Source organism: Pollachius pollachius, assembly GCF_949987615.1.
Source record: "Pollachius pollachius genome assembly, chromosome: 10".
Taxonomy (NCBI): domain Eukaryota; kingdom Metazoa; phylum Chordata; class Actinopteri; order Gadiformes; family Gadidae; genus Pollachius; species Pollachius pollachius.
Window position 1 is genome coordinate 24,355,840 of NC_136943.1, and position 17,760 is coordinate 24,373,599.

Genomic DNA, 17,760 nt, shown 5'->3' on the forward strand with positions numbered 1-17,760 from the left:
GAAATTGCCCATTTTGGGATAAATAAAGTTTTCTAATCTAATCTAATATATATATATATATATACGTAACCATTTCCCCCAAATGCTGGGAGAACGTATCGACCCCTATTGGTGCTATTCCTCCATTCATTTAGATGGGCGGAAGAAACGTGTATCTCTTCACGCTTTGGTCAGGCATAGCGTGACACTGAACACTCCTTGCGAGGTGGACCAATGTATCTATTTCACGCCTTGGCGTGATACCGGGTTGAACAGACTGTTCTGTGTTTATGTGTGGAAAAATAACATCATTACACGGTTCCATAAAATAACATAATCAGCAAAGACAATGGTTTTATTTCCATGCTTTAAACGGCATTCGGGCTGCTAGTTTCAGCGTCCATAGCAACCATCATAGGCTTAGCCACCATGTTTTTCTGTCGAGACAAAATACGTTTTCAGACAAACGTAATTGAGAATGCCGAACAGACAGGGACAGGGTTGTCCTTTAGGGCTTCGGCCTCCTAATTGATCATTGGTCAAAACTCTGCCCAATCCTCACCTTCTCTGACGCAGAGAAACTCGTCCACGCCTTAATCCCCTCCAGGCTTGATTACTGTAACAGCCTTCTCATCGGTACACCCTATAACACCTATGGTCCTTAGATTATTATTTATTTTATTGTGTTATTGCCCTTCGTGTTTTGTTGTAGCACTTTGAGATTATTTTTATGAAAAGTGATTTACAAATAAAATGTATTATTATTATTATTGTAGTAGGCTATATTTGAATGCCCTTTCACATATATGAAACCACCACCACACCATGGTTGGTTTGACGTAGCAGCTAACTTAATCATCCAAGAGAATCTGGTGTTTTGGTGTTGAATAAAGATCTATCAGCACAATATTTTAATAATCTGTTGTGACTAAATTGACATTCAGTAGGCCCTGCTTGCACTTGTATGTTTAAAATCAATATTTTCTATACAATATAGCCATTTGCAATTATACCTGGATGCATATCTTAAATACATTGAATGGATTAAATACTCAATTAATTGCTGCTACTACTCTATTAGCTAGAGACCCTTCAGCCCACAACTTTTGAGTTACTTTAACTTTCCACCATGTACTGCCTACAGACTGGAATTCATATTTATATTAACTGTTGTGTCCATACATATATATATATATATATATATATATATATATATATATATATATATATATATATATATATATATATATATATATATATATATATATATATGTGTGTGTGTGTCATTAAGCTCTTAGTGACCACATTTGAATGGCTGGGCAATCATGTATCAGGAGTAGCACCACATTCTAGAAAGACTGAAAATATGTTTTTATTTGAAGAGGGCAGGGGGACTAATTCAAATCTTTTGGCTGCCAGGACCTGACCCACTCCTTCCCACTGAAAAGAGAACAAATAATATATCAATGAACCGTTTTGTGATGATTGGTCGAACTCCACTTACATAACACACAGTATATACCTACTTTATATTGATTCTCATCTATAAAGGCAATTACAAATCAAGCCCAATCTTTGCACATTTCTGTTCTTGAGCAATACCACACTTTCAAGTCATTTTCTAATAATTCAAGATCTAATAATGTAATAGTGTATGACACATAAGAAAGGGAATGATGAAACCACTTGATAGGAAATCTGGTTGGCAAGTGTGTTTGGTGGAAGAACTACTGTTAAACGTTAAAATAGCAGCAGCTATTTTGGACCAAGATGGTGCAAAATAATATGGTATAATATAGAATACTCGGAAAAGCAATGAAGTGGTTTAAAAAAACCCAGTGAAACAGAAAGAAACCAAATTAAATACATACCAAACTGGGCAAGGCTGCCAATCAACAAGGACTTCTTTAATGCCCTATCAAGGAAAGGAACCATAAATTCATTAGTAAGATAATAAATTCAGTGTTAGCCTATGAGTTTGATAGACAAAATGCATTGACGGTACTATTCCAAAATATTTATGCAAATTACTTGTATACATGAGTAAATTACATTTACAGTATGCACTTAATATGCATGCTCATGATCAATCAGCGAGAATGTCATTCCTACAGTTAATCACGCATGTGTTTTTGCTGGGTCTTTATGGGTCTGTCAAACCTTTCTCATCCTCTCCTTCCCGTAACTCCTTATTTCGAAGGAGTCACGACCAATATGGTAGGGGCAATCTGAAAATATAAAAAACATGTTTTTCACAACAAAACCATCTATGCTTATCCACTGGCAAATATAAAATACCGCAAATATAAAATCAATAACAGTAATTATTAATACTGTATTAATGCTGTAATCGCTGCTATGAATACACAGGAGAATAATTTACAATTCCATAATTATAAATTGTGTAAAGGGTTTGTCAGTGCTCTGATCGTTACAAACTATTTCATCTTACTCTTCGGTAAAGTCTTGTTCCTTTTTTCAAGCCCCTTCTGGCTGTGATGCTCTGTAGGAAAGAAATGTTGAGGTATGCAAACAAAGACTCAAATGGTCATAACCAACATTCTTATTACAGTCCTTTTTCCAAAATAACTACAATAAATGTAATGCTATGGTGAAAAGAATAGTAGTCAATTAGAAATTCGATCTGTACAGACATTCTGAACATACCTTTTCTCCTCCGCTTCCTCTGCACAGTAGAGACCGCTGTTGGAATGGAAAATAAAATATTACTCATTCAGGCAATGATGTTTATTTGTATGACACTTAGTACCTTCTCATGCATGCTTTAATTGAAAAATTCATACCTGGTCCTTCCGTGTCCGGGTGGGCCACCTCCTCTACCTGCAGGGCCCCCTCCTCCACCTGCAGGGCCCCCTCCTCCACCTGCAGGGCTACCTCCTCCCCCTCCTCCACCTGCAGGGCCACCTCCTCCACCTGCAGGGCCACCTCCTCCACCTGCAGGGCCACCTCCTCCACCTCCTCCACCTGCAGGGCCACCTCCTCCAACTGCAGGGCCACCTCCTCCCCCTCCTCCACCTGCAGGGCCACCTCCTCCAACTGCAGGGCCACCTCCTCCCCCTCCTCCACCTGCAGGGCCACCTCCTCCCCCTCCTCCACCTGCACGGCCCTGTCCTCCACCTCTCCCATGTCCATGTCCATCTAAGATGACATAAGATAACACTCACTCAAAGTCCAACAGTGGAACTTCAACAGTGCAAGTGTAAATTCAGTTTTAAAAAATATGAAATTAAGACCATACAGATCTATACACATCTATACACATAAATAACCATAAACAAACATGAAAAGAGGTTAGCACTTATACAGCTGACTTAGTATATTGTAATTTGTAGCATAATATATTGGAGTATATATGCAGTATATAACAATATATAGGATTAGCCTCTTTAATTGTCATAGATATTCCTGTATGTCTTCACCTGAGTGGTCCCCCTGCCCTCTTCTGGCCCCTCTGCAGTCCCACTTGCAAAAGGGGTCCATCCTGTGCAAGTTTGAAAAGTGTTGCAAAGGGTTATTAAATTGCAAATGGCAACCAAAAAAATTGTAGCAATAGTTCCATGATAAAAATGAATGTGGTGGACAAATAACAAGATGCAGTTAGTATTTTGGTAAACAAAGCAGAGGGTGTGTGGAATTTATAAAAATAAAGAATCATACCTTGACAAATGTACTCATGGATGGAGCCCATTTTTTTGAGGGACTCCTCCGCAAATGTGGCCAAGGTGCAACGAGGTGTGAACACCTTGACCACATGGCTCTTTTTAGTGGCTTTTCCAAGCAGCAGGACAGGTTTATATCCTGCTGCTTGAAGCTTTTCGAGCTGTAAGGAAATCACAGCATGTTAATGTTTTGCCTGTAGTAATCAAAAAAGACCTACTATTCAAAGCAATAGTGATTCAGACAGTTAAAGGTAGAACATAATTAATCTGAATTGTTTACATACCAGGAGGAACATTTCCTGCTTGACAACAGCCATGTTGTGGTTCTTCTTGCGGGAAGACGCCCACTCTTCCCGCTTAGCCTCAAATTTTCTCAAGGCAATTTTGAGGCGTTCCTTTACAGGCTGGACCATTTTGCAGTGGCTGCAAACCTTTTTAGCGCAAGGCAGAATGGTTTTGCAGGAGGGGCATGTTTTACATGTGCTGCCTGGCATATTGAAAGATTACCTAATTTACAAAGACACAGACAAACCGAATAGACAGATAAACAAAACAGATTAGATACACAGATAGTAGATAGATAAGAAAGATTATAGATATAAAATATTAGCATTGGCAGAGAGATAGTTAAGATGTATGATGCTTATTTGAAGCTGCAGGGAGAAAAAAGTAAATCACTAAAAACAAACTATTTTTTACAAACAGCCGACTACATTGTGTAAATTACCTTCTAACATGATGCTGTGTATGGTACTTATCTAAGCCTTTCTCATTGTTCAATTTCAATTACTAACGAACTAGCTAGCCTACCCGAGGGACAGGTGGCAACGTAGGCCTACATTAGCCTATGAAGCAACGCTTTTGTTATCTGTTATTAGCTGTTAATACCTGTTAATATTCTTTGACAACGGCAATATAATTATTTGCACTATCAACTCCATAATCTTAGTATTTCAAGCATTCAACCGTTTTTAAATAGCAGTCAATCATAGTTGAACTTACGTCACACAAACCAGCACCTCAAATTTTCGGTCACTCCAGAGTTGACGTCTTTCTTTCAACCCGGTGTCACGCGATTGCGTGCTCCTGCGCACGACCGTGTGCGTGTGTGTGCGTGCGTGCGTGCGTGTGTGTGTGTGCGTGTGTGTGTGTGTGTGTGTGTGTCTGTGCGTGTGCGTGCGTGTGTGTGTGTGTATAACACGCTATTTTATGTTGAAATGCGACGTAATCCAGTGTTCACGAAAAGTACACTGTCAACGTATGCTTTTGGCGACTGGGTTGGCTCTCAGATATACGTGTTTCTAACAAGATGATATCATTAAAAGTTACATAAAGTAACAGTTTAATAACACAAACGCAGGAAGCACGTGAGCTGCTAGTTTAGCGAAAGCAACCTGACGTCGTTGAAACATGCGAGCGAGCCGATCAAATCCTAATAACTATAAAACTAAAGATCAGACACAATCACTGACTAAAGATTATGCAAGTAAAAAGTATATTTCTCGCTAGAAATGTTATTAGAAACACGTTTAACGGTGAATCGGTCCTAAAATATTGCATTTCCCATTCAGATAATAAAGATTAATAAAGATCATACACATTCACTGACTGAAGATTATGTAAGGAAAATGTACATTTCTCGCTAGAAAAGTCATTAGAAACGCGTTTAATGGTGTATCTGTCCTAAAATATTGCATTTCCCATTCAGATAATAAAGATTAATAAAGATCATACACATTCACTGACTGAAGATTATGTAAGGAAAATGTACATTTCTCGCTAGAAATGTCATTAGAAACGCGTTTAATGGTGTATCTGTCCTAAAATATTGCATTTCCCATTCAGATAATAAAGATTAATATAAGCTACGCCGTGTTCCGGAGACGCGGGGGATTCTGGGAATTGGGGTTCTCAGTTGACAAATGGGGCTTTTGTTAACTTGTTTTGTTGTTAGGATACAAACGTGTCTCCCCCCCTCAACAAACGTGTCCCCCCCCCCCCCCCCCCTTCAACTAACGTGTGTCCCCCCCCCTACAATCGTGTGTCGTCGTCCCCCTCAACAAACGTGTCTCCCCCCCCCCCCCCCCCCCCCCCCCCTCCCCGGTCAACAACAGTCTCCCCCCCCCCCCCCCCCAAACAATCGTGTCCCAAACCCCGAAACCCGCCTCCACAGCGGCACACGTGGATACTGTAGGTATAACACGCTATTTTTTACGTTGAAATGCTACGTATCCAGTGTTCATGGAAACGTGCACCGTCAACGTTTTTTCTTGGCGACTGGGTTGCTGGGTTGGTGTGTTCCCCCCCCCCCCCGGTCAACAACAGTCTCCCCCCCCCCCCAAACAAACGTGTCCCAAACCCCGAAACCCGCCTCCACAGCGGCACACGTGGATACTGTAGGTATAACACGCTATTTTTTACGTTGAAATGCTACGTATCCAGTGTTCATGGAAACGTGCACTGTCAACGTTTTTTCTTGGCGACTGGGTTGCTGGGTTGGTGACACAAACCAGCACCGCAAACTTTCTCTCCCGCTTGAGATGACGTGTTTCTTTATAGTGTAACGACCTCGCCGGTGACATAATCATGTCGAGTCATTAGTTGAAGGTAGTTTTAATGGACCAAAAACCAGGTCACTGAAACCCGTAACATTGTAACAACATTGAAACCAACAGCTGAAAACCGGACCCAAACAAACCCCGGTTACCCCGGCAACACGGTCTCACTCGCGTGCAGGCCCCCACCCTCCTGTTCTTCCAAGGCCCTCCCCCAGCTGACCTAATGATTCGCCCCACACGCTGTTTGACAAGAATAACATTACAATACATGCACATAGAACAACTGGCATAACGGACAACGAAATATAATGTAACACATAACACACAAACTATTTAACTGTCCCAGGGTCGCTACAATAGATTCATGGGTCTGATTCGCCGATTTCCCATGCTGATATCCCGAAAGATTCTCGGGCATCTTCGACAATTTGGCTATAGATTGTCTCATTACACGCTAAATAATATAATTATAGCCTAATTATATATATAGGTTTTGGCATAAACATAACTAGGGTGCACTGTACTATCTGCGCACACCCTTTCTGAAGCCTCTCTCTCGCTCTCTCTCTCTCTCTCTGTCCCTCCCGCTCTCTCTTTCTCTCTCTCTCGTAGCGTTTTGTGGAGAACGTTAATTGTCTTAGAACACTCCCATTCAGAATGCATTGGTTTACATTTCGTTTTGTGTAACACGCAAAAAGTCGGACTATCGTGCTCGGGAACACGCTTCAATAGATTAACGTTCGTGCGCAGGAGCACGCAATGGCGTGATACCGGGTTGGGTATTCCCAGGCGGTCACCCATCCAAGTACTAACCAGGCCCGACCCTGCTTAGCTTCCGAGATCAGACGAGATCGGGCGTGATCAGGGTGGTATGGCCGTACGCAAATGTTACCGGGTCCATACTACCTTTTATTCAGCAGGAGCACAAAAGGACTGAGAGCGCTGCCGTGGCCAGAGACGGGACTTGTACAGAAACAATGATTAGATCCATAATGAAGGAAAGCAATGCATAAAGACTTTATTCCATACTCAAAGTACCATATCAAAACGCAATGCAATACACTGCGTGTGCGGTTGAGTGATCTTTTGAAGAAATGTAGCGTTGCAACACCAGGGATAGACTGTAATGTATCTCTGTCGTTGCAGCCCTCTGATGCTCCCTGCTGCCGGCGTCACAACAGTGTCTGCATGTTTCACAAATAGAGTTTGGAGAGACGTTGTCAGTGTCTGTATGTTGCTTAAATTCTCCCAAACAGTGGGCGCTAAGGATCAGGGCACGGCAGACCATTGCAGCCATTGATCTCGAGCAGAAAAATAATTATGCTTACAGCACCTGGTATTCCCAGGCGGTCACCCATCCAAGTACTAACCAGGCCCGACCCTGCTTAGCTTCCGAGATCAGACGAGATCGGGCGTGATCAGGGTGGTATGGCCGTACGCAAATGTTACCGGGTCCATACTACCTTTTATTCAGCAGGAGCACAAAAGGACTGAGAGCGCTGCCGTGGCCAGAGACGGGACTTGTACAGAAACAATGATTAGATCCATAATGAAGGAAAGCAATGCATAAAGACTTTATTCCATACTCAAAGTACCATATCAAAACGCAATGCAATACACTGCGTGTGCGGTTGAGTGATCTTTTGAAGAAATGTAGCGTTGCAACACCAGGGATAGACTGCAATGTATCTCTGTCGTTGCAGCCCTCTGATGCTCCCTGCTGCCGGCGTCACAACAGTGTCTGCATGTTTCACAAATAGAGTTTGGAGAGACGTTGTCGGTGTCTGTATGTTGCTTATATTCTCCCAAACAGTGGGCGCTAAGGATCAGGGCACGGCAGACCATTGCAGCCATTGATCTCGAGCAGAAAAATAATTATGCTTACAGCACCTGGTATTCCCAGGCGGTCACCCATCCAAGTAATAAACCAGGCCCGACCCTGCTTAGCTTCCGAGATCAGACGAGATCGGGCGTGATCAGGGTGGTATGGCCGTACGCAAATGTTACCGGGTCCATACTACCTTTTATTCAGCAGGAGCACAAAAGGACTGAGAGCGCTGCCGTGGCCAGAGACGGGACTTGTACAGAAACAATGATTAGATCCATAATGAAGGAAAGCAATGCATAAAGACTTTATTCCATACTCAAAGTACCATATGAAAACGCAATGCAATACACTGCGTGTGCGGTTGAGTGATCTTTTGAAGAAATGTAGCGTTGCAACACCAGGGATAGACTGCAATGTATCTCTGTCGTTGCAGCCCTCTGATGCTCCCTGCTGCCGGCGTCACAACAGTGTCTGCATTTTTCACAAATAGAGTTTGGAGAGACGTTGTCAGTGTCTGTATGTTGCTCAAATTCTCCCAAACAGTGGGCGCTAAAGATCAGGGCACGGCAGACCATTGCAGCCATTGATCTCGAGCAGAAAAATAAATATGCTTACAGCACCTGGTATTCCCAGGCGGTCACCCATCCAAGTACTAACCAGGCCCGACCCTGCTTAGCTTCCGAGATCAGACGAGATCGGGCGTGATCAGGGTGGTATGGCCGTACGCAAATGTTACCGGGTCCATACTACCTTTTATTCAGCAGGAGCACAAAAGGACTGAGAGCGCTGCCGTGGCCAGAGACGGGACTTGTGAAACAATGATTAGATCCATAATGAAGGAAAGCAATGCATAAAGACTTTATTCCATACTCAAAGTACCATATCAAAACGCAATGCAATACAGTGCGTGTGCGGTTGAGTGATCTTTTGAAGAAATGTAGCGTTGCAACACCAGGGATAGACTGCAATGTATCTCTGTCGTTGCAGCCCTCTGATGCTCCCTGCTGCCGGCGTCACAACAGTGTCTGCATGTTTCACAAATAGAGTTTGGAGAGACGTTGTCAGTGTCTGTATGTTGCTTAAATTCTCCCAAACAGTGGGCGCTAAAGATCTCTGCCCGTATGCAAATTAGCCATGTGCGCCTAACAGAAGAATGACGTAATGTTGAGAACGAGTCATACTAAAAACCGAGAGCAAGCGAAAGCTAAACCAGACTGTATCAATCACACACTTTGGGTCCATTCTAACTTTTGATAAGAGGCTAGTCTTTAAATCTTTGCAGTGACTGAATGTTGATGATAAAACGGATTGTTTTGCATAAGATGAGTGTGTGCGACTGTGTGTTTGTCATTTCCGGCTTCGGCATACCGCATGGTCATGAAGGCCTCGTGGTGAGTTACTTTCTTAGTGAAGCAGCTTAGCCTTACAGTTGGATAAGTTGGAGTGATTGGAGTTTATTTTTCACAGTGAGAGAGGGGTGCACCGGTCCTGGAGGTACTGCAATACCAGGTCGATGCGTGGAGTGGACGGAGCAAGCCCCTATTCCATCTCCCAGTTCCAAAAAACAATTTAATATATGGTCCCCGGGTAGGGGACGTATCAGATATTAAACTGATAAGAACAGATACTACACTTGATCTTAGCCAAAAGGCCGAGAAGCGATGCCCACACATGCTCAGACCAAGAGTCCAGCTTCCCAAACACGTCGCTCCACTTAGCGGTTTGACAGACGACGACAAAACAAATAGAAGACCAGTCACCCTGTGTGCGTGTTTGTGAAAGCTGAAGAAAAATGCCGAGGTCGCTGCATCTCTCTGCTGGTCCCTGCTGCCAGCGTCACCAGTGTGTCTGCATGTTTCTCAAATAGAGTTTGGAGAGACGTTGTCAGTGTCTGTATGTTGCTTAAATTCTCCCAAACAGTGGGCGCTAAAGATCACGGCACGGCAGGCCATTGCAGCCAATGAGCTCGAGTTGAAAAATAAATGTGCTTACAGCACCAGGTGGTCCCCCATCGATGTAGTAACCAGGCCCGACCCTGCTTAGCTTCCGAGATCAGACGAGATCGGGCATGATCAGGCTGTTATGGCCGTAAACTAACATTTCCGGGTCCATACTAGGTTTTATACAGCAGGAGCACATAAGGACTGAGGGTGCTGCCGTGGCCAGAGACGGGACTTGTACAGAAACAATGATTAGATCCATAATGAAGGAAAGCAATGCATAAAGACTTTATTCCAGACTCAATGTACCATATCAAAACGTAATGCAATACACTGCGTGTGCGGTTGAGTGATCTTTTGAAGAAATGTAGCGTTGCAACACCAGGGATAGACTGCAATGTATCTCTGTCGTTGCAGCCCTCTGATGCTCCCTGCTGCCGGCGTCACAACAGTGTCTGCATGTTTCACAAATAGAGTTTGGAGAGACGTTGTCAGTGTCTGTATGTTGCTTAAATTCTCCCAAACAGTGGGCGCTAAGGATCAGGGCACGGCAGACCATTGCAGCCATTGATCTCGAGCAGAAAAATAAAAAAGCTTACAGCACCTGGTATTCCCAGGCGGTCACCCATCCAAGTACTAACCAGGCCCGACCCTGCTTAGCTTCCGAGATCAGACGAGACCGGGCGTGATCAGGGTGGTATGGCCGTACGCAAATGTTACCGGGTCCATACTACCTTTTATTCAGCAGGAGCACAAAAGGACTGAGAGCGCTGCCGTGGCCAGAGACGGGACTTGTACAGAAACAATGATTAGATCCATAATGAAGGAAAGCAATGCATAAAGACTTTATTCCATACTCAAAGTACCATATGAAAACGCAATGCAATACACTGCGTGTGCGGTTGAGTGATCTTTTGAAGAAATGTAACGTTGCAACACCAGGGATGGACTGCAATGTATCTCTGTCGTTGCAGCCCTCTGATGCTCCCTGCTGCCGGCGTCACAACAGTGTCTGCATGTTTCACAAATAGAGTTTGGAGAGACGTTGTCGGTGTCTGTATGTTGCTTATATTCTCCCAAACAGTGGGCGCTAAGGATCAGGGCACGGCAGACCATTGCAGCCATTGATCTCGAGCAGAAAAATAAAAATGCTTACAGCACCTGGTATTCCCAGGCGGTCACCCATCCAAGTACTAACCAGGCCCGACCCTGCTTAGCTTCCGAGATCAGACGAGATCGGGCGTGATCAGGGTGGTATGGCCGTACGCAAATGTTACCGGGTCCATACTACCTTTTATTCAGCAGGAGCACAAAAGGACTGAGAGCGCTGCCGTGGCCAGAGACGGGACTTGTACAGAAACAATGATTAGATCCATAATGAAGGAAAGCAATGCATAAAGACTTTATTCCATACTCAAAGTACCATATCAAAACGCAATGCAATACACTGCGTGTGCGGTTGAGTGATCTTTTGAAGAAATGTAGCGTTGCAACACCAGGGATAGACTGCAATGTATCTCTGTCGTTGCAGCCCTCTGATGCTCCCTGCTGCCGGCGTCACAACAGTGTCTGCATGTTTAACAAATAGAGTTTGGAGAGACGTTGTCAGTGTCTGTATGTTGCTTAAATTCTCCCAAACAGTGGGCGCTAAAGATCAGGGCACGGCAGACCATTGCAGCCATTGATCTCGAGCAGAAAAATAAATATGCTTACAGCACCTGGTATTCCCAGGCGGTCACCCATCCAAGTACTAACCAGGCCCGACCCTGCTTAGCTTCCGAGATCAGACGAGATCGGGCGTGATCAGGGTGGTATGGCCGTACGCAAATGTTACCGGGTCCATACTACCTTTTATTCAGCAGGAGCACAAAAGGACTGAGCGCGCTGCCGTGGCCAGAGACGGGACTTGTACAGAAACAATGATTAGATCCATAATGAAGGAAAGCAATGCATAAAGACTTTATTCCATACTCAAAGTACCATATCAAAACGCAATGCAATACACTGCGTGTGCGGTTGAGTGATCTTTTGAAGAAATGTAGCGTTGCAACACCAGGGATAGACTGCAATGTATCTCTGTCGTTGCAGCCCTCTGATGCTCCCTGCTGCCGGCGTCACAACAGTGTCTGCATTTTTCACAAATAGAGTTTGGAGAGACGTTGTCAGTGTCTGTATGTTGCTTAAATTCTCCCAAACAGTGGGCGCTAAAGATCAGGGCACGGCAGACCATTGCAGCCATTGATCTCGAGCAGAAAAATAAATATGCTTACAGCACCTGGTATTCCCAGGCGGTCACCCATCCAAGTACTAACCAGGCCCGACCCTGCTTAGCTTCCGAGATCAGACGAGATCGGGCGTGATCAGTGTGGTTTGGCCGTACGCAAATGTTACCGGGTCCATACTACCTTTTATTCAGCAGGAGCACAAAAGGACTGAGAGCGCTGCCGTGGCCAGAGACGGGACTTGTACAGAAACAATGATTAGATCCATAATGAAGGAAAGCAATGCATAAAGACTTTATTCCATACTCAAAGTACCATATCAAAACGCAATGCAATACACTGCGTGTGCGGTTGAGTGATCTTTTGAAGAAATGTAGCGTTGCAACACCAGGGATAGACTGCAATGTATCTCTGTCGTTGCAGCCCTCTGATGCTCCCTGCTGCCGGCGTCACAACAGTGTCTGCATGTTTCACAAATAGAGTTTGGAGAGACGTTGTCAGTGTCTGTATGTTGCTTAAATTCTCCCAAACAGTGGGCGCTAAGGATCAGGGCACGGCAGACCATTGCAGCCATTGATCTCGAGCAGAAAAATAAAAAAGCTTACAGCACCTGGTATTCCCAGGCGGTCACCCATCCAAGTACTAACCAGGCCCGACCCTGCTTAGCTTCCGAGATCAGACGAGACCGGGCGTGATCAGGGTGGTATGGCCGTACGCAAATGTTACCGGGTCCATACTACCTTTTATTCAGCAGGAGCACAAAAGGACTGAGAGCGCTGCCGTGGCCAGAGACGGGACTTGTACAGAAACAATGATTAGATCCATAATGAAGGAAAGCAATGCATAAAGACTTTATTCCATACTCAAAGTACCATATCAAAACGCAATGCAATACACTGCGTGTGCGGTTGAGTGATCTTTTGAAGAAATGTTGCGTTGCAACACCAGGGATAGACTGCAATGTATCTCTGTCGTTGCAGCCCTCTGATGCTCCCTGCTGCCGGCGTCACAACAGTGTCTGCATGTTTCACAAATAGAGTTTGGAGAGACGTTGTCAGTGTCTGTATGTTGCTCAAATTCTCCCAAACAGTGGGCGCTAAAGATCAGGGCACGGCAGACCATTGCAGCCATTGATCTCGAGCAGAAAAAAAAATATGCTTACAGCACCTGGTATTCCCAGGCGGTCACCCATCCAAGTACTAACCAGGCCCGACCCTGCTTAGCTTCCGAGATCAGACGAGATCGGGCGTGATCAGGGTGGTATGGCCGTAAACTAACATTTCCGGGTCCATACTAGGTTTTATACAGCAGGAGCACATAAGGACTGAGGGTGCTGCCGTGGCCAGAGACGGGACTTGTACAGAAACAATGATTAGATCCATAATGAAGGAAAGCAATGCATAAAGACTTTATTCCAGACTCAATGTACCATATCAAAACGTAATGCAATACACTGCGTGTGCGGTTGAGTGATCTTTTGAAGAAATGTAGCGTTGCAAAACCAGGGATAGACTGCAATGTATCTCTGTCGTTGCAGCCCTCTGATGCTCCCTGCTGCCGGCGTCACAACAGTGTCTGCATGTTTCACAAATAGAGTTTGGAGAGACGTTGTCAGTGTCTGTATGTTGCTTAAATTCTCCCAAACAGTGGGCGCTAAGGATCAGGGCACGGCAGACCATTGCAGCCATTGATCTCGAGCAGAAAAATAAAAATGCTTACAGCACCTGGTATTCCCAGGCGGTCACCCATCCAAGTACTAACCAGGCCCGACCCTGCTTAGCTTCCGAGATCAGACGAGACCGGGCGTGATCAGGGTAGTATGGCCGTACGCAAATATTACCGGGTCCATACTACCTTTTATTCAGCAGGAGCACAAAAGGACTGAGAGCGCTGCCGTGGCCAGAGACGGGACTTGTACAGAAACAATGATTAGATCCATAATGAAGGAAAGCAATGCATAAAGACTTTATTCCATACTCAAAGTACCATATGAAAACGCAATGCAATACACTGCGTGTGCGGTTGAGTGATCTTTTGAAGAAATGTAGCGTTGCAACACCAGGGATAGACTGCAATGTATCTCTGTCGTTGCAGCCCTCTGATGCTCCCTGCTGCCGGCGTCACAACAGTGTCTGCATGTTTCACAAATAGAGTTTGGAGAGACGTTGTCAGTGTCTGTATGTTGCTTAAATTCTCCCAAACAGTGGGCGCTAAAGATCTCTGCCCGTATGCAAATTAGCCATGTGCGCCTAACAGAAGAATGACGTAATGTTGAGAACGAGTCATACTAAAAACCGAGAGCAAGTGAAAGCTAAACCAGACTGTATCAATCACACACTTTGGGTCCATTCTAACTTTTGATAAGAGGCTAGTCTTTAAATCTTTGCAGTGACTGAATGTTGATGATAAAACGGATTGTTTTGCATAAGATGAGTGTGTGCGACTGTGTGTTTGTCATTTCCGGCTTCGGCATACCGCATGGTCATTAAGGCCTCGTGGTGAGTTACTTTCTTAGTGAAGCAGCTTAGCCTTACAGTTGGATAAGTTGGAGTGATTGGAGTTTATTTTTCACAGTGAGAGAGGGGTGCACCGGTCCTGGAGGTACTGCAATACCAGGTCGATGCGTGGAGTGGACGGAGCAAGCCCCTATTCCATCTCCCAGTTCCAAAAAACAATTTAATATATGGTCCCCGGGTAGGGGACGTATCAGATATTAAACTGATAAGAACAGATACTACACTTGATCTTAGCCAAAAGGCCGAGAAGCGATGCCCACACATGCTCAGACCAAGAGTCCAGCTTCCCAAACACGTCGCTCCACTTAGCGGTTTGACAGACGACGACAAAACAAATAGAAGACCAGTCACCCTGTGTGCGTGTTTGTGAAAGCTGAAGAAAAATGCCGAGGTCGCTGCATCTCTCTGCTGGTCCCTGCTGCCAGCGTCACTAGTGTGTCTGCATGTTTCTCAAATAGAGTTTGGAGAGACGTTGTCAGTGTCTGTATGTTGCTTAAATTCTCCCAAACAGTGGGCGCTAAAGATCACGGCACGGCAGGCCATTGCAGCCAATGAGCTCGAGTTGAAAAATAAATGTGCTTACAGCACCAGGTGGTCCCCCATCGATGTAGTAACCAGGCCCGACCCTGATTAGCTTCCGAGATCAGACGAGATCGGGCATGATCAGGCTGTTATGGCCGTAAACTAACATTTCCGGGTCCATACTAGGTTTTATACAGCAGGAGCACATAAGGACTGAGGGTGCTGCCGTGGCCAGAGACGGGACTTGTACAGAAACAATGATTAGATCCATAATGAAGGAAAGCAATGCATAAAGACTTTATTCCAGACTCAATGTACCATATCAAAACGTAATGCAATACACTGCGTGTGCGGTTGAGTGATCTTTTGAAGAAATGTAGCGTTGCAAAACCAGGGATAGACTGCAATGTATCTCTGTCGTTGCAGCCCTCTGATGCTCCCTGCTGCCGGCGTCACAACAGTGTCTGCATGTTTCACAAATAGAGTTTGGAGAGACGTTGTCAGTGTCTGTATGTTGCTTAAATTCTCCCAAACAGTGGGCGCTAAGGATCAGGGCACGGCAGACCATTGCAGCCATTGATCTCGAGCAGAAAAATAAAAAAGCTTACAGCACCTGGTATTCCCAGGCGGTCACCCATCCAAGTACTAACCAGGCCCGACCCTGCTTAGCTTCCGAGATCAGACGAGACCGGGCGTGATCAGGGTAGTATGGCCGTACGCAAATGTTACCGGGTCCATACTACCTTTTATTCAGCAGGAGCACAAAAGGACTGAGAGCGCTGCCGTGGCCAGAGACGGGACTTGTACAGAAACAATGATTAGATCCATAATGAAGGAAAGCAATGCATAAAGACTTTATTCCATACTCAAAGTACCATATGAAAACGCAATGCAATACACTGCGTGTGCGGTTGAGTGATCTTTTGAAGAAATGTAGCGTTGCAACACCAGGGATAGACTGCAATGTATCTCTGTCGTTGCAGCCCTCTGATGCTCCCTGCTGCCGGCGTCACAACAGTGTCTGCATGTTTCACAAATAGAGTTTGGAGAGACGTTGTCAGTGTCTGTATGTTGCTTAAATTCTCCCAAACAGTGGGCGCTAAAGATCTCTGCCCGTATGCAAATTAGCCATGTGCGCCTAACAGAAGAATGACGTAATGTTGAGAACGAGTCATACTAAAAACCGAGAGCAAGCGAAAGCTAAACCAGACTGTATCAATCACACACTTTGGGTCCATTCTAACTTTTGATAAGAGGCTAGTCTTTAAATCTTTGCAGTGACTGAATGTTGATGATAAAACGGATTGTTTTGCATTAGATGAGTGTGTGCGACTGTGTGTTTGTCATTTCCGGCTTCGGCATACCGCATGGTCATGAAGGCCTCGTGGTGAGTTACTTTCTTAGTGAAGCAGCTTAGCCTTACAGTTGGATAAGTTGGAGTGATTGGAGTTTATTTTTCACAGTGAGAGAGGGGTGCACCGGTCCTGGAGGTACTGCAATACCAGGTCGATGCGTGGAGTGGACGGAGCAAGCCCCTATTCCATCTCCCAGTTCCAAAAAACAATTTAATATATGGTCCCCGGGTAGGGGACGTATCAGATATTAAACTGATAAGAACAGATACTACACTTGATCTTAGCCAAAAGGCCGAGAAGCGATGCCCACACATGCTCAGACCAAGAGTCCAGCTTCCCAAACACGTCGCTCCACTTAGCGGTTTGACAGACGACGACAAAACAAATAGAAGACCAGTCACCCTGTGTGCGTGTTTGTGAAAGCTGAAGAAAAATGCCGAGGTCGCTGCATCTCTCTGCTGGTCCCTGCTGCCAGCGTCACTAGTGTGTCTGCATGTTTCTCAAATAGAGTTTGGAGAGACGTTGTCAGTGTCTGTATGTTGCTTAAATTCTCCCAAACAGTGGGCGCTAAAGATCACGGCACGGCAGGCCATTGCAGCCAATGAGCTCGAGTTGAAAAATAAATGTGCTTACAGCACCAGGTGGTCCCCCATCGATGTAGTAACCAGGCCCGACCCTGCTTAGCTTCCGAGATCAGACGAGATCGGACATGATCAGGCTGTTATGGCCGTAAACTAACATTTCCGGGTCCATACTAGGTTTTATACAGCAGGAGCACATAAGGACTGAGGGTGCTGCCGTGGCCAGAGACGGGACTTGTACAGAAACAATGATTAGATCCATAATGAAGGAAAGCAATGCATAAAGACTTTATTCCAGACTCAATGTACCATATCAAAACGTAATGCAATACACTGCGTGTGCGGTTGAGTGATCTTTTGAAGAAATGTAGCGTTGCAACACCAGGGATAGACTGCAATGTATCTCTGTCGTTGCAGCCCTCTGATGCTCCCTGCTGCCGGCGTCACAACAGTGTCTGCATGTTTCACAAATAGAGTTTGGAGAGACGTTGTCAGTGTCTGTATGTTGCTTAAATTCTCCCAAACAGTGGGCGCTAAGGATCAGGGCACGGCAGATCATTGCAGCCATTGATCTCGAGC

At 45.0% G+C, this 17,760-nt stretch overlaps 1 long non-coding RNA gene across 1 annotated transcript; it reads right to left on the reverse strand.

Annotated features, from left to right (window-relative positions):
• Positions 1-3,101: 3,101 nt before the first annotated feature.
• Positions 3,102-4,395, reverse strand: LOC307081428. Its single transcript, XR_013812148.1, has 4 exons — positions 3,944-4,395; positions 3,658-3,820; positions 3,420-3,481; positions 3,102-3,138 (listed from the first exon to the last, which is right to left on the reverse strand). It is a non-coding gene; the product is annotated as an uncharacterized lncRNA (long non-coding RNA).
• Positions 4,396-17,760: the final 13,365 nt, after the last annotated feature.